Raw genomic sequence first — 14409 nt, forward strand, 5'->3', positions numbered from 1 at the left:
AAAATTTTCTATAGAAATAAAATTTTGACAAAATTGTCTAAAGAAATAATTTTTGGATAAAATTTTCTATAGAAATAAAATTTTGATAAAATATTCTATAAAAATAAAATATTGACAAAATTTTCTATAGTAATAAAATTTTGACAAAGTTTTCTATAGAAATAAAATGTTGACAAAATTTTTTATAGAAATAAAATTTTGAGAAAATTTTCTATAGAAATAAATTTTCTATAAAAAAAATTAATAAAATTTACTACAGGAATAAGATTTTGATAAAATTTTCTATAGAAATAATATTTTGACAAAGTTTTCTATAGAAATAAAATTTCGAGAATATTTTCTGTAGAAATAAAATTTTGATAAAATTTTTATAAAATTTTCCATATAAATAAAATTTTGACAAAATTTTCTATAGAAATAAAATTTGACAAAATTTTCTATAGAAATAAAATTTTGACAAAATTGTCTAAACAAATAAAATTGTGATAAAGTGTGCGACAGAAATAACATTTTGACATTTTCTACAGAAATAAAATATTGACAAAATTTTCTATAGAAATAAAATTTTGACAAAATTTTCGATAGAAATAAAATTTTGAGAAAACTTTCTATAGAAATAAAATTTTGCGAAATTTTCCTATAAAAAAAATTAATAAAATTTACTACAGAAATAAGATTTTGATAAAATTTTCTACAGAAATAAAATTTGTTCTATAGAAATAATATTTTGACAAAGTTTTCTATAGAAAATTTTCTATAGAAATATAATTTTGGCAAAATTTTCTATAGAAATATAATTTTGACAAAATTTTCCATAGAAATAAAATTTTGACAAAATTTTCTATAGAAATATTATTTTGACAAAGTTTTCTATAGAAATAAAATTTTGAGAATATTTTCTGTAGAAATAAAATTTTGATACAATTTTTATAAAATTTTCTATAGAAATATAATTTTGGCAAAATTGTCTATAGAAATAGAATGTGACAAAATTTTCTATAGAAATAAAATTTTGACAAAATTGTCTAAAGAAATAATTTTTGGATAAAATTTTCTATAGAAATAAAATTTTGATAAAATATTCTATAAAAATAAAATATTGACAAAATTTTCTATAGTAATAAAATTTTGACAAAGTTTTCTATAGAAATAAAATGTTGACAAAATTTTTTATAGAAATAAAATTTTGAGAAAATTTTTTATAGAAATAAATTTTCTATAAAAAAAATTAATAAAATTTACTACAGGAATAAGATTTTGATAAAATTTTCTATAGAAATAATATTTTGACAAAGTTTTCTATAGAAATAAAATTTCGAGAATATTTTCTGTAGAAATAAAAAAATTTTCCATATAAATAAAATTTTTATAAAATTTTCCATATAAATAAAATTTTGACAAAATTTTCTATAGAAATAAAATTTGACAAAATTGTCTAAACAAATAAAATTGTGATAAAATGTTCGACAGAAATAAAATTTTGACAACATTTTCTACAGAAATAAAATATTGACAACATTTTCTATAGAAATAAAATTTTGACAAAATTTTCTATGGAAATAAAATTTTGAGAAAACTTTCTATAGAATTTTGCGAAATTTTCCTATAAAAAAAATTAATAAAATTTACTACAGAAATAAGATTTTGATAAAATTTTCTACAGGAATAAGATTTTTTTCTATAGAAATAATATTTTGACAAATTTTTCTATAGAAATAAAATTTTGACAAAATTTTCTATAGACATAAATTTTTCTACAAAAATAACATAGTGATAAAATTTTCTACAGAAATAGAATTTTGACAAAATTTTGTATAGAAATAAAATTTTGACAAAATTTTCTATAGAAATAAAATTTTGACAAAATTTTCTATAAAAGTAAAATTTTGAAAAAATTGTCTATATATTGTCTATAACAATTTTAATTTTCGTTTAACTTTCCCTTGTTGGTGCAAGTTAAATCGTTAAAACATTTATAATAGGACCTATTTCCAATTCAAGGGATATTTATATACCAAAAAAATTGTCGCTAATAGGAGAGATCATAATATGTTATATTGCAAATACTGAAGTAGACTTCCAAAATTAAATAATAAAGCAATTATTTCGAAAAAAAACTAGTTTTTCATAATAACCACAAAAATTTGATCAAAAACTTAAAAATGAGATATTTTAAATTTGGTAGATGTTTGGTAAAAATTTCGTAAAGTTTTAGTAGATGATTTTTGACACGAGTGGCAAACGTGATCACGCTACAGCCTTCATTAAAGCCCGAAATTTGTTAAAGATTCGTTTTTTTGGTTTGCAGGCAAAGATTTTGACTGAGATTTTGACATAGCCTCCACATAAACCGATCTCCCGATTTGTTGTCGTGGGCTTGTAAAAACCTCGGACTTTATCCGATTTGGCAGAAATTTTGGTATAGTCGCGATTTATCTTCTTGGTATTCCAGTAAAGCAATCAAACGCTACATGAAGGTGGATATGTTGTATTTTGGCACATTCCCGCTAATGCGCTATCTTGATATAATTGACACTATGTTTTAAGTTCAGACTTACTCTCCAAAATTTCTCAGGCGCAGAAGTCCAACGGATTGAGATCCGGACGTTTTGGTGGCCATTGTGCAATAAAATGAAGCCCAGCTTGGTTGTCGCGTGCTGAGTTCGACGGAGTCCTGTTGGAATATCTATGGTCTGGGGCCGAAATGTTTTATCTGCCCAGGGCTTCAATACTGTCTATAGGAAATTTCCAGGATCATATTCGCTGTTTGCTTTGACCCCACGGTCGAATAATGCACAATCAATATGAAGGTGAAACATTTTCATCATTTCCATATTTATAGGATATATTGCCCAAATCAGCTATGAACACTGATGAGGCCCGAGTTCTCAGAAAATGATTTGGCTATGCCAAGCTGAGTAAAATTATAAATTAGCCCTTGGGCCCCCAAAATAACACCCTGCGTCTGTTTCTAGCCCTAATACTACATTTCCACGCTATTGTCTGCCCTAAAATAGAGATGAGATTTTTTTAATTTTTACGATTCGATATATAAGTAAAGATAATTTCATGAAAACGTGATTTATTATTCTGAACCGAAAAAGCCCCATCAAGTTTATGGGAATGCCCCCATCTAATCCCTAACTCACCATCTCAAAAATTTAGTCCGAAATCATGTAAAAATATCCTCAATTTGGGGGAAATTCCCAACACTGGGTGTAACATGGGAGCTATCTTGCTACAATGCTTAGCTCGACCGCCTTGCATAAAAAGGGTCATGTGGGATAACATTTCTGAGTGTTCCAAAGCAATGCGAAACGCTGTACGGACTCGGCTATGAAAAGGAGGTCTCTTGTCATCGATCTAAACATAGAATCGGGCAGCACTCAGTGATAAGAGAGAAGTTTACCGTAGTGAACCGGCTCATTTAGCCGGAGAAATCGGGCTCCCACTATACCAAACCTAACCTTGCAAGAAGGGGTACTTTCCACTTTTTTTGAGCATCGTTGAGCTCATGCTCTTTTAGGAACATTTTAAGGAACTAGTCCAAACTCATTTTTTTCAATATGTGATACATCCATTCTCCCGATATGTTAAGCTCACGATCAAGTTTTCTTTCAATAGGCATGAATTTCGATCACAGCTCACCTTCACTTTTCTGATAAGTTCTGGTGTGGTTACAGTTTTTCGTCCAATTTTTGGACACGATGCAGCATTACCAGTATCACGGTAATGGGCATAGGTACGATATACAAAAGAGTGATAGTTTAAGAGTAACGGGAAATTTTTCTGAAAAAAAAAATCTGACAAATGCATGAAATCTTTCTTGAATCCACAGTACGGTCCATAAAATTTAATTTCTCCAAATTATTTAATGCGATTGTTATCGGGACTGCATCTCAAATGGTCCATCCGTTTAGTCCAATTTTGGGATACTATTTCCAATATTTCGGCTGGGTTTGGAGATCTTCTCTCCAAAATCGACAATTCTGTTATTTTGGTACCCATTGAGCCCGAATCTCATAGTCGCTGAGCACGATAAGAAACGCGTGATTAACCGAACACCAAAATGCGTGTACTAAATTAATAATTTACGAGCATTGTTCGTTTGTAAGACGATTCATGGTTAAAATATTGACCAAACTGAAGTTATTTAACCATGAAACAAAACACGAAACATGCATCAGCTGTTTGAACCAGGGTTGCCAATATTATAATATCTAAAAAATTTCCTTTGATAAAGTAATCGCATTATCACGCTTGAATTCCATCACGAATAACATTATTTCTGAATGCAATAGATCAAAATGTTTTTATAGGTTTGTATTTAGTAAAATAAACTGGAAAATTCTTTCAGTTGTCCGACAAGCGGTTTAGAAATGACAGCAATCTGACATTAGTTGCAATACATATATAGCCACCCTGTATATTAGAAATCCTTCAATTTAAAATTATTTTATTATAGGACCTTAGTGTTGACCCTCCTATCTTAGCCATTCGAAGAGACATATCTAATTATTTCTTTTGGCTATGGTCAGGAGCAATTTTCTTGTACTTGGCAACCCTGGAAAGCGATTAATAAGCTTCGCCTTTATGACCAAGAATAAAATATTAATAACGCTTTAAAAAAGCCCTCATTTGTTGACTCTGACGTGTGGATGGGTCTGTCCATATGAAATTGTTGGTATTGGCTGTTCTCTTTAGCTGCTCATTGTGCGTTTGCATGCGGCTAAATAACAACAAGGATTAATAGGTTACCGTTTAAGGCAAACAGCAAAAAAAAAAAAACAGAAAAAAACACCAGACCATTTAAACCAAGGCATTGGGCATAAAAACGACAACATCTACATCTAGTAAATGCATAAAAATTACACAATAAATAAAACGAATGCACACAATAAATAAGAAAATCATAACGAAATGAAATTGAAATTAAAAAATCGTCAAAACTACAATGCATGAACAAAAAAAAAAAACACAAAACAAACATAAAGGCAAACATAGCATGCTTTATGGCTCCTTGCATTATTACATCCTTGGATCAGATCTTTGCATAATGATTACCACCAAATGCATATGGAATGACTCTGATGATGGCAACCATTTAGTAGTCAAGCGAATGAGAACACACACAAATAGGGACCACGTTGGTTACCTGGAACTGGGGTATGGTCAAAGTCATCAAAGGCATTGCAGTGGCACTGTGCGCGGTATACATCCCCATGACTTTGGCGCCGTCAACATTGTTTATCCTTTCACTGCATGCGTGCCATGGTGCCTGTATGCGGAAGGGTGTAGTTTCGCAATATGACAACCCCGACCAATGACGATTTAGCAGATACACGGGAATCCATCCTGCTGGGTTTTGTGTTCTTTAAAGTTGAATTTATGATACGGACAGGAATGACACTACAAGGAGGATGGCAACGAATAAACTCTGTTAAAGTTCAATTTTTAGATTAATGTGCCGGGAATCATATGAGCGAAGACAACATTGAAGGGTTATGGTAAAGGGAACTGAATATTAGACTTAAAAATGTTTATGATTTTTTTTAAGGGTTCTTAGAGGTATGTTAACATGTAAGTTTTTTGTACTGGCAACAAAAATTAATAATAATAAAACTATGTTGAATTTAATTGAATTTATAAACGATTAAACTTTGATTAAACTTATTTTTTAAAATCAATTCAAATTATAATTGTTAAATGTTTCTTCTGTGTATTGGGACTTCCAAAGGTTTTGACCTTGTTCTAAGGATTTTGGTTTTGATTCCGAACCAAAGATGCCGGTTAGTTGGGGTAGTCGGCTGACCTACACCTAAGCCAGTATTTAGCTTGGAGGGTTTTACAAGTTCTATCCAGCACAGAAAAAATCATCCAAATCCGTTCATAATTTCGGATTTTCAACCTACAGATCAGCTCTTGAACCCAATAGGGACCCAAAAACTTGCAACCTTAGAGGTATACACCTCAGTTTCATACAAAGAAAAAACTATGTTGATATCTTTATTCGTCCAAAAGTCACAGAATTATTTCCAAAACAAGTATATACGGCCGTAAGTTCGGCCAGGCCGAATGTTATGTACCCTCCACCATGGAATGCGTAGAAACTTCTACGTAAGACTGTCACTGAATCAGATGAATTTTGGTCTTCCAAGAGGCTCCGAAGGTCAAATCTGGTGATCGGTTTATATGGGGACTATATATAATTATGGACCGATGTGGACCAATTTTTGCATGGTTGTTAGAGACCATATACTAACACCATGTACCAAATTTCAGCCGGATCGGATGAAATTTGCTTCTCTTAGAGCAATCGCAAGCCAAATTTGGGGGTTCGTTTATATGGGGGCTATACGTAAAAGTGGACCGATATGGCCCATTGGCAATACCATCCGACCTACATCAATAACAACTACTTGTGCCAAGTTTCAGGTCATATGCTGACATCATGTACCAAATTTCAGCCGGATCGGATGAAATTTGTTTCTCTTAGAGGCTCCGCAAGCCAAATCTGGTGATCGGTTTATATGGGGACTATATATAATTATGGACCGATGTGGACCAATTTTTGCATGGTTGTTAGAGATCATATGCTGACATCATGTACCAAATTTCAGCCGGATCGGATGAAATTTGTTTCTCATAGAGGCTCCGCAAGCCAAATCTGGGGATCGGTTTATATGGGGGCTATATATAATTATGGACCGATTCGACCAATTTTTGCATGGTTGTTAGAGACCATATACTAACACCATGTACCAAATTTCAGCCGGATCGGATCAAATTTGCTTCTCTTAGAGCAATCGCAAGCCAAATTTGGGGGTTCGTTTATATGGGGGCTATACGTAAAAGTGGACCGATATGCCCCATTGGCAATACCGTCCGACCTACATCAATAACAACTACTTGTGCCAAGTTTCAGGTCGATAGCTTGTTTCCTTCGGAAGTTAGTGTGATTTCAACAGACGGACGGACGGACATGCTCAGATCGACTCATAATTTCACCACGACCCAGAATATATATATACTTTATGGGGTCTTAGAGCAATATTTCGATGTGTTACAAACTGAATGACAAAGTTAATATACCCCCATCCTATGGTGGAGGGTATAAAAAGCGATTTGGAATCACTGTACGCTCTACCTTTGCATGGTACCCCTCTTTTATTCCAGGATTTGGAACCACTGTACGCTCTAACTTCTTCTTCCAGGAACACTGTGCCTCTAATTCCAATTTCCTAATTGGTTTCCAGTCCCTTTTTTCCCAGCTGGGCCAGATTCCGAATAACCTCTTCAACAGCATGGTTAACTCTTTGCCTACACAGAAAAAAATATCACCAAAATATTTCCAATTAAAAAGTTAATTGAAGTTGAAATTTTTTTCAATTAATAAATTAATTGGTACAATTAACTTTTTAATCAAGATAGAAACATTAAGTTAATTAAGTCAATGATTGAAAATTTTAAAATTTTTAATTAAAAAGTTAATTGATACAATAAACTTTTAATCATATTCGGAAGACTAAGTCAGTTAAAAAAGTGATTAACATTTTTTTAAATTTTTAATTAAATTTTTTTTTTCAAACAATCAATTGTTAATCCAAATTAAAATTGTAAGCCAATTCAAAAGGTAATTGAAAATAGATACCTTTTTTTAATTAATAAATCAATTGAGTTTTGCAATCAACATCAATTAAATTTTTAATTGAATCAATTAAAAAATTAATTGAAATTTGGTAATGAAATCAATTAATTTTTTAATCAAGATTTTTTTCTATGCCCAATTAAAACTGTGATTGATACTATCATTTTCGTGATTGAAGACATTTCAATTAAAAAATTAATTGGATCAATGAATTTCGTGATTGAATAAAAAAAAAAAAATTTTTTGTGTGTAGTAAAGGCAGGGCCGTGACAAAGGTATTGTTTCAAGATCTCATCATACTCAAATGCATCATCTTGTACTGCTCTTATTCGGAACAGATTTGCTTTACATTCTAGGTGTTCGGTCATTATTCCCACGATCCTCATGACTGTCATTCTACTATCCTGAAGTAGTTCTCCAGTCTTTTTCTTAGCGAGGTCACCTCATTGTGTTTTCGTCGCCCTTGCGACCGTTGCTCATTCATCCAACTCGGTCCGCGTAGGTAGTTTTTCAAGATCTCATTATCCTCAAAACACACCCTAAATGCACCATGTGAGCCACCTTGGTGCAATGGTTTGCATGCCCGCCTTACATACACAAGGTCGTGGGTTCGATTCCTGCTTCGACCTAACACCAAAAAAGTTTTTCAGCGGTGGATTATCCCACCTCCGTAATGCTGGTGACATTTCTGAGTGTTTCAAAGCTTCTCTAAGTGGTTTCACTGCAGTGTGGAACCCCGTTCGGACTCGGCAATAAAAAGGAGCTCCCTTGTCATTGAGCTTAACATGGAATCCGGGCAGCACTAAGTGATAAGAGAGAAGTTCACCACTGTGGTATCACAATGGACTGAATAGTCTAAAGCTATGGTCACACTAGGCAAATATTTCACCAAAACGAGTGTCAAACATTCTTCCAGAACCATTTTCAATATATCTGGATACGGTTTTTTTTCACCACTGTGGTATCACAATGGACTGAATAGTCTAAGGCTATGGTCACACTATGCAAATATTTGACCAAAATGAGTGTCAAACATTTTTCCAGAACCATTTGCAATATATATGGTTCCAGAACCATTTTCAATATATTTTGTTCACCACTGTGGTATCACAATGGACTGAATAGTCTAAGGCTATGGTCACACTAGGCAAATATTTGACCAAAATGAGTGTCAAACATATTTCCAGAACCATTTTCAATATATCTGGATACGGTTTTTGGAAAATAACCCTACGCATTCTTTTTCGATTTCTGTCAAATAATCAATCAGACCATAGCATAAGTGAGCCTGATACATCGGGCTGCCACCTAACCTAACCTAATGTACCATCCTGTGCTGCTCCTATGCGGCAAAGATGTGCTCTCAATTCTGGTTCCCCAGGTATTCTTGACTTTTTTTATCACAGTATTTTCATTGCTCTTCCGAACGTTTCATTTATCCACATCGTTTTATGTGTCTTCCGTGCCCATTCATTCAACTCGGTCCACGTTGCCTCTATTGGGTTTGGGTTCTCTAAGTTCACTTCCCTATACTCTTCTCGCCAGTTCATTCGCTTTTAGGTTTCTTTTCATTTCGGCATGTCCCAGCACCGATATCATACGGATCCACTCCTTTCGAGTCGTTTATCGCATTCTATTAAGACACACACTTTTGCCTGCATTATTGTGCTGTGGTCCACTAATCGGAATAGGATCTCGAAGTCAGAATATCGATGTCCACATATACGCCCAGCCCGTTCTCTCACCCATATTCCAGCCATCGCTGTAGGAGTTATTTCCTCTGGTATCTGTTCTGGAGGTCCCATTCTTCCAAGACCACTTTATAGAAATCGGTAGCTATGGCCTCCTCAGATACACGATCATTGATTGTTGAAGCATCCGCCTTTTCACCCACCTTCTCCATTCGTCCTTGGAAGAGTCGTCATGTTCAGATGTCGACTTTTTGACTTTTGCAATAGTCAACATTCTAAATCTTCCAAATTGGGAAAAATAAATGAATCGGGTTCACTATGAAAATCAATTGGGCGATTAGCATCTCAGGACGATATAACTCGATAAAAAATCACAAGCCGCTATTTGCGATTACAAAAAGTACAACTTCAAATTTTTGACTCTAGTCGAGTACTAGATTTTTTTTATCACTGACCGAAAGATTTTTGGATTTTTTTCTGAAAATTATAAAAAGGAAAAAACAGTGACTTCCATTTAATTTTTTTTTAATTTTAAGTATTACATACTTACCCATTTAATAACCCTGTTTTTTTGTCATGGGTCATCATTTATTCATGTTTCCTGAACATGCTGTGTGGTCTTTGCTCACAAAGAATATTGCATTGTTGCCCTGTCATCTGGAAACATTTAATGATCAGTCACATTTCAATTTTATCGTTAAAGGCAGAATTTTTTTTTTCAAACATATATTTAAATATCAGCTAATTTTATAACCATGGCTAGATAGATACTGGACAAAAAAAGAGAGAAAACACGTCAAGGTCGCCAAACAATATGAACAAATTGTATGTTTATAAGTCAAGGCAATACATGGTCATAACGAGTAAATGGATTCTGAAATGTTGGATTACTTCCATACATTTTTGTAAATTGAATCAATAAATAATAGAGTTGAGAAGAAGGGACTGGGCGTATATCTGGAGGACCTAGACACCGAGACCCTATTCCGATTACCGGACCACAGCACAATCCTGCAGGCAAAAGTGTGTGTCTTAACGGAATGTGTTAAATGACTCGGAAATAAGACGAACCCACAAAACATGAACAATTTTACAGAATTCCCAGGAAGCAATTAAGGCAGAATCAGACATTACGGTTCGATCGCGAATCGTATTGGAATGCAAAGGCACGATCATCGAATACTTTGAATACGGCAGGATCTGCGTCATATTGGTGCCGCAACTAGGCTTGCCAGATGGCCGGGATTCGCCTGGATTGTCCCGGAATTTCGTCTCTAGGAAGTGTCCCGGATCTTTCACAAAATTTACCAAATATCCCGGAATTTCAATTACTCAAGGCATATGTTTTTTTTTTTACATTTCTTAAAAATGAAAACGATTTAAAATTAAATCGCTTTCAAAAATATTTTTGGTTTTGGATTTTCATACATTTTAAATGTACATTTGTTTGTCCGATTTTGTACCATTTCATTTAATCTCACTACTTTGAGAAAAAAATCAAAATCATCAGCTGTCACTTGAGTAGTAAATGTAAAAAAAATATACGCAAATATCTAATTCACGTTTTTCTGCAAAATGCATTTTAACAAATTATAAGTCAAGTTTGTGCTCCCTGCCATCATTTCAAAGTTCGATTTTATCCTATGATTACCATAGACCCTTTAGTGACACTATAACAATCCCCAATTCGGATACGAAATATACCTAAAACCATGTCCATGGCGATATCCAAATTCCCAGTCCAGTCGAAAGCCACTACAAAAGAAGCAGTGATTGTCACCTCAGAGCTTAAGTTTGTTTGCCAAACCCGAAAGTAATATGCCAGTAAATATGAGTTTCGGTTACCGTTTAAAAAAATATTCCCAAAATTATTTACGTTTTATATAAAATCGTCGCAGCCATCTTGGGAGAAAGTTTCGGAGGCTCCAATATATTTAGGAATTTCAAAGCTTGCTGACAATTACGACTACGCCATGGCGTTTATGCAAATTTACCAAGTGATAAAATATGGGGAACTAATATCGAAAAATATGACTGTTTTTGCTTGTCCCGACAAATCCCGGAATGTACGGCGCAATGTCCTGGATTTCGGCAACCATCATCTGGCAACCCTAGCCGCAACATGTCGGAATAAGAGGAAACGTAAAGGCAAACGAACTGGCGATAATAGCTAGGGCACATGGGGAAGTGAACTTTGAGAACGCAAATCCACTAGAGGCAACACCAGAGAGGGAGCCATCGTGGTGCAATGGTTAGCATGCCCGTCCTGCATATACAAGGTCGTGGGTTTGATTCCTGCTTCGACCGAACACCAAAAAAGTTTTTCGGCGGTGGATTATCCCACCTCAGTAATGCTGGTGACATTTCTGAGGGTTTCAAAGCTTCTGTAAGTGGTTTCACTGCAATGTGGAACGCCGTTCGGACTCGGCCATAAAAAGGGGGTCCCTTGTCATTGAGCTTAACATGGAATCGGGTAGCACTCAGTGATAAGAGAGAAGTTCACCAATGTGGTATCATAATGGACTGAATAGTCTAAGTGAGCCTGATACATCGGGCTGCCACCTAACCAAACACGAGCAAAGTTAGATGAATGGGCACGGGAGACACATAAAGCGGTTTTGACCAATGCAATGGTCGGAAGAACAACGAAAATACTATAGGTAACCCAGGTAAGAAACAAAAACTGGAGAGTAGGACAATAGCCAGGAGGACCTTGGGGATAATCCTAGGCACCTAGAATCTGTGCCAAATGCGTGCAGTAGAGTAGAGATACATGGAGGGCATGTTTTGAGGATGATTAGATCTAGGACCACTACTTTTGCCACTGCTCTGCCTTTACTAGGTAAAGAGTTAACCATATCAGTAAAGATCTGATTTGGTACCAATAACGTTGTAGATTCAGTGTTCCTGGAATAAAAGAGGAGAACGATGGAATGATGAAGATAGAGCGCACAAAAACTGACTTAGGTGTATGTCAGCCGTCGTGACAACGTGAATTCACCTTTGAACTCATATCTATAGAATATTACTAAAAAATACTAAAGAATCTCATTACTAATCACCTCGACAAATTTTCCACCTGGTAAATTACACATCACACCTTACTTAAAGTGTTTTTCATAATGACATCTAATTGCTATTGCAACGTGTTAGTAAGCAACACAAATTCACCTTGCATACTTAATAGCCTTTATGATAATTAATGTTTTATCATATTTAGAAGAATAAACTCATAAACATAAATAACACTTGCGTCGTTTTTTTTTTTGCCGGACTTAGACGGAGAGCATAACTTGTGAGGAGAAAAAGAGAAACACATTGCATAAAACTCCATTATTCAGATTTAAATTTCTTTGCATACAGTTTCGTAGTCTTTTCGCAAAAATATGTAAATAACTTAAACGAATTCTCTGTCAACACTGCATTAAGTTAAGTAACATCCTTTAGGCCAGAAATAAAGTCCTTCATGAGGTGGTGGTGGAAAAAGTTAAACAGCATAAAGGTGTTGTCAACATCAACAACAGAAGCGGTAGCGGTAGCTTTTATGAAGAGTAGACGAGAACTTTTTTTTTGTGAGATTGCAAAAAAACATCACGAACGGAAGGAACAAAAACATATATGCATCATAATACCAACAAGACGGTAAAGCCAACATGGTCCACATACAGGAACCTTGCAAAAAAACAAGGGTGTCATGGTGAGAGGAAAAACAAAAAAAAAAACACAAGGAGCAAGAGTGTGAACCCCTCACCACACCATACAAAATATTATGATAACGCGTTTTTCATTATTATTTTGTTTTCAGCGAAAATTCTTTTCCAGACTGCTTGCATTAAATTATCAAAGAACAAAAAAAAAGCATAACTCGACGTCTGCCTCATGAATACATGAACTAAAGAACAAAACAAATGCCAAGAATATCAACCAAGGCTCATAACCAGCTAACCATAGCGAGAGTAGTGAGGCCCCACAACTACATCGACACATATGCCACAAATAGTGAGTGTCACATGCTTAACAAAAATTGTTCACTTACACACTATAGCAACAATGTGGCCGAAGGAGCTAAGGACCCCCATTAAATACAGATGACACAGTGGGGGATATGGGAAAATAAAATAGAAATAGAATTAATTATCAATGAGATAGATTAAGATACAAACAGATTTATTAGATACAATAGCCTATTCAGAGATAGCTTTAATGGTATCAGGGTAAGCACAACAAAATTACGGTGGGATGAGCCGCACCTAAAGCAGTATTCGGCTTTTTATGCGTTCAAGCTTTTTCTTTCCATCATACCCTTCTTTTATTCCAGGAACATTGTGTCTCTAACGATTTGCCTAATTTGTTTCCAAACTGGGCCAGGCCATGAACCACCTCTTCACCGATATGGTTAACTCTTTACCTACTAAAAGCAGGACGGTGACAAAGATAGTATTTCACGGTCTCATCATCCTCAAAACCCGTCCAGTATGCACCGTTCTCTGCTGCTCTTATTCCGTACAGATGTCATCGGTCCCCGGTCATTATTTCCGGAACAGACGTCCTACTCTCTTGGATTAGTTCTCAAGTATTTTTCATGTCTGGGTCTCTGTTTTCAAATTGGGCCAGGTCCCGAACGACCTCTTCACAGATATGGTTAACTCTTTACCTACTAAAAGCAGGGCGGTGACAAAGATAGTATTTCAAGGCCTCATCATCCTCAAAACCTGTTCAATATGCACCGTTCTCTGCTGCTCTTATTCGGTACAGATGGCATCGGTCCCCTGTCATTATTTCCGCGGTCCTTCTCCTGACAGACGTCCTACTCTCTTGGATTAGTTCTCAAGTATTATTCTTGTCTGGGTCTCGGTGTTCAAATTGGGCCAGGTCACGAACGACCTCTTCAACGATATGGTTAACTCTTTGCCTACTAAAGACAGGACGGTGACAAAGATAGTATTTCAAGGTCTCATCATCCTCAAAACCTGTTCAATATGCACCGTTCTCTGCTGCTCCTATTCCGTACAGATGTGATCGGGCCCCGGTCATTATTTCCGCGGTCCTCCTCCTGACACAGGTCCTACT

The sequence above is a fragment of the Haematobia irritans genome, chromosome 5 (genome assembly GCF_050003625.1).
Source record: "Haematobia irritans isolate KBUSLIRL chromosome 5, ASM5000362v1, whole genome shotgun sequence".
NCBI classification, from domain to species: domain Eukaryota; kingdom Metazoa; phylum Arthropoda; class Insecta; order Diptera; family Muscidae; genus Haematobia; species Haematobia irritans.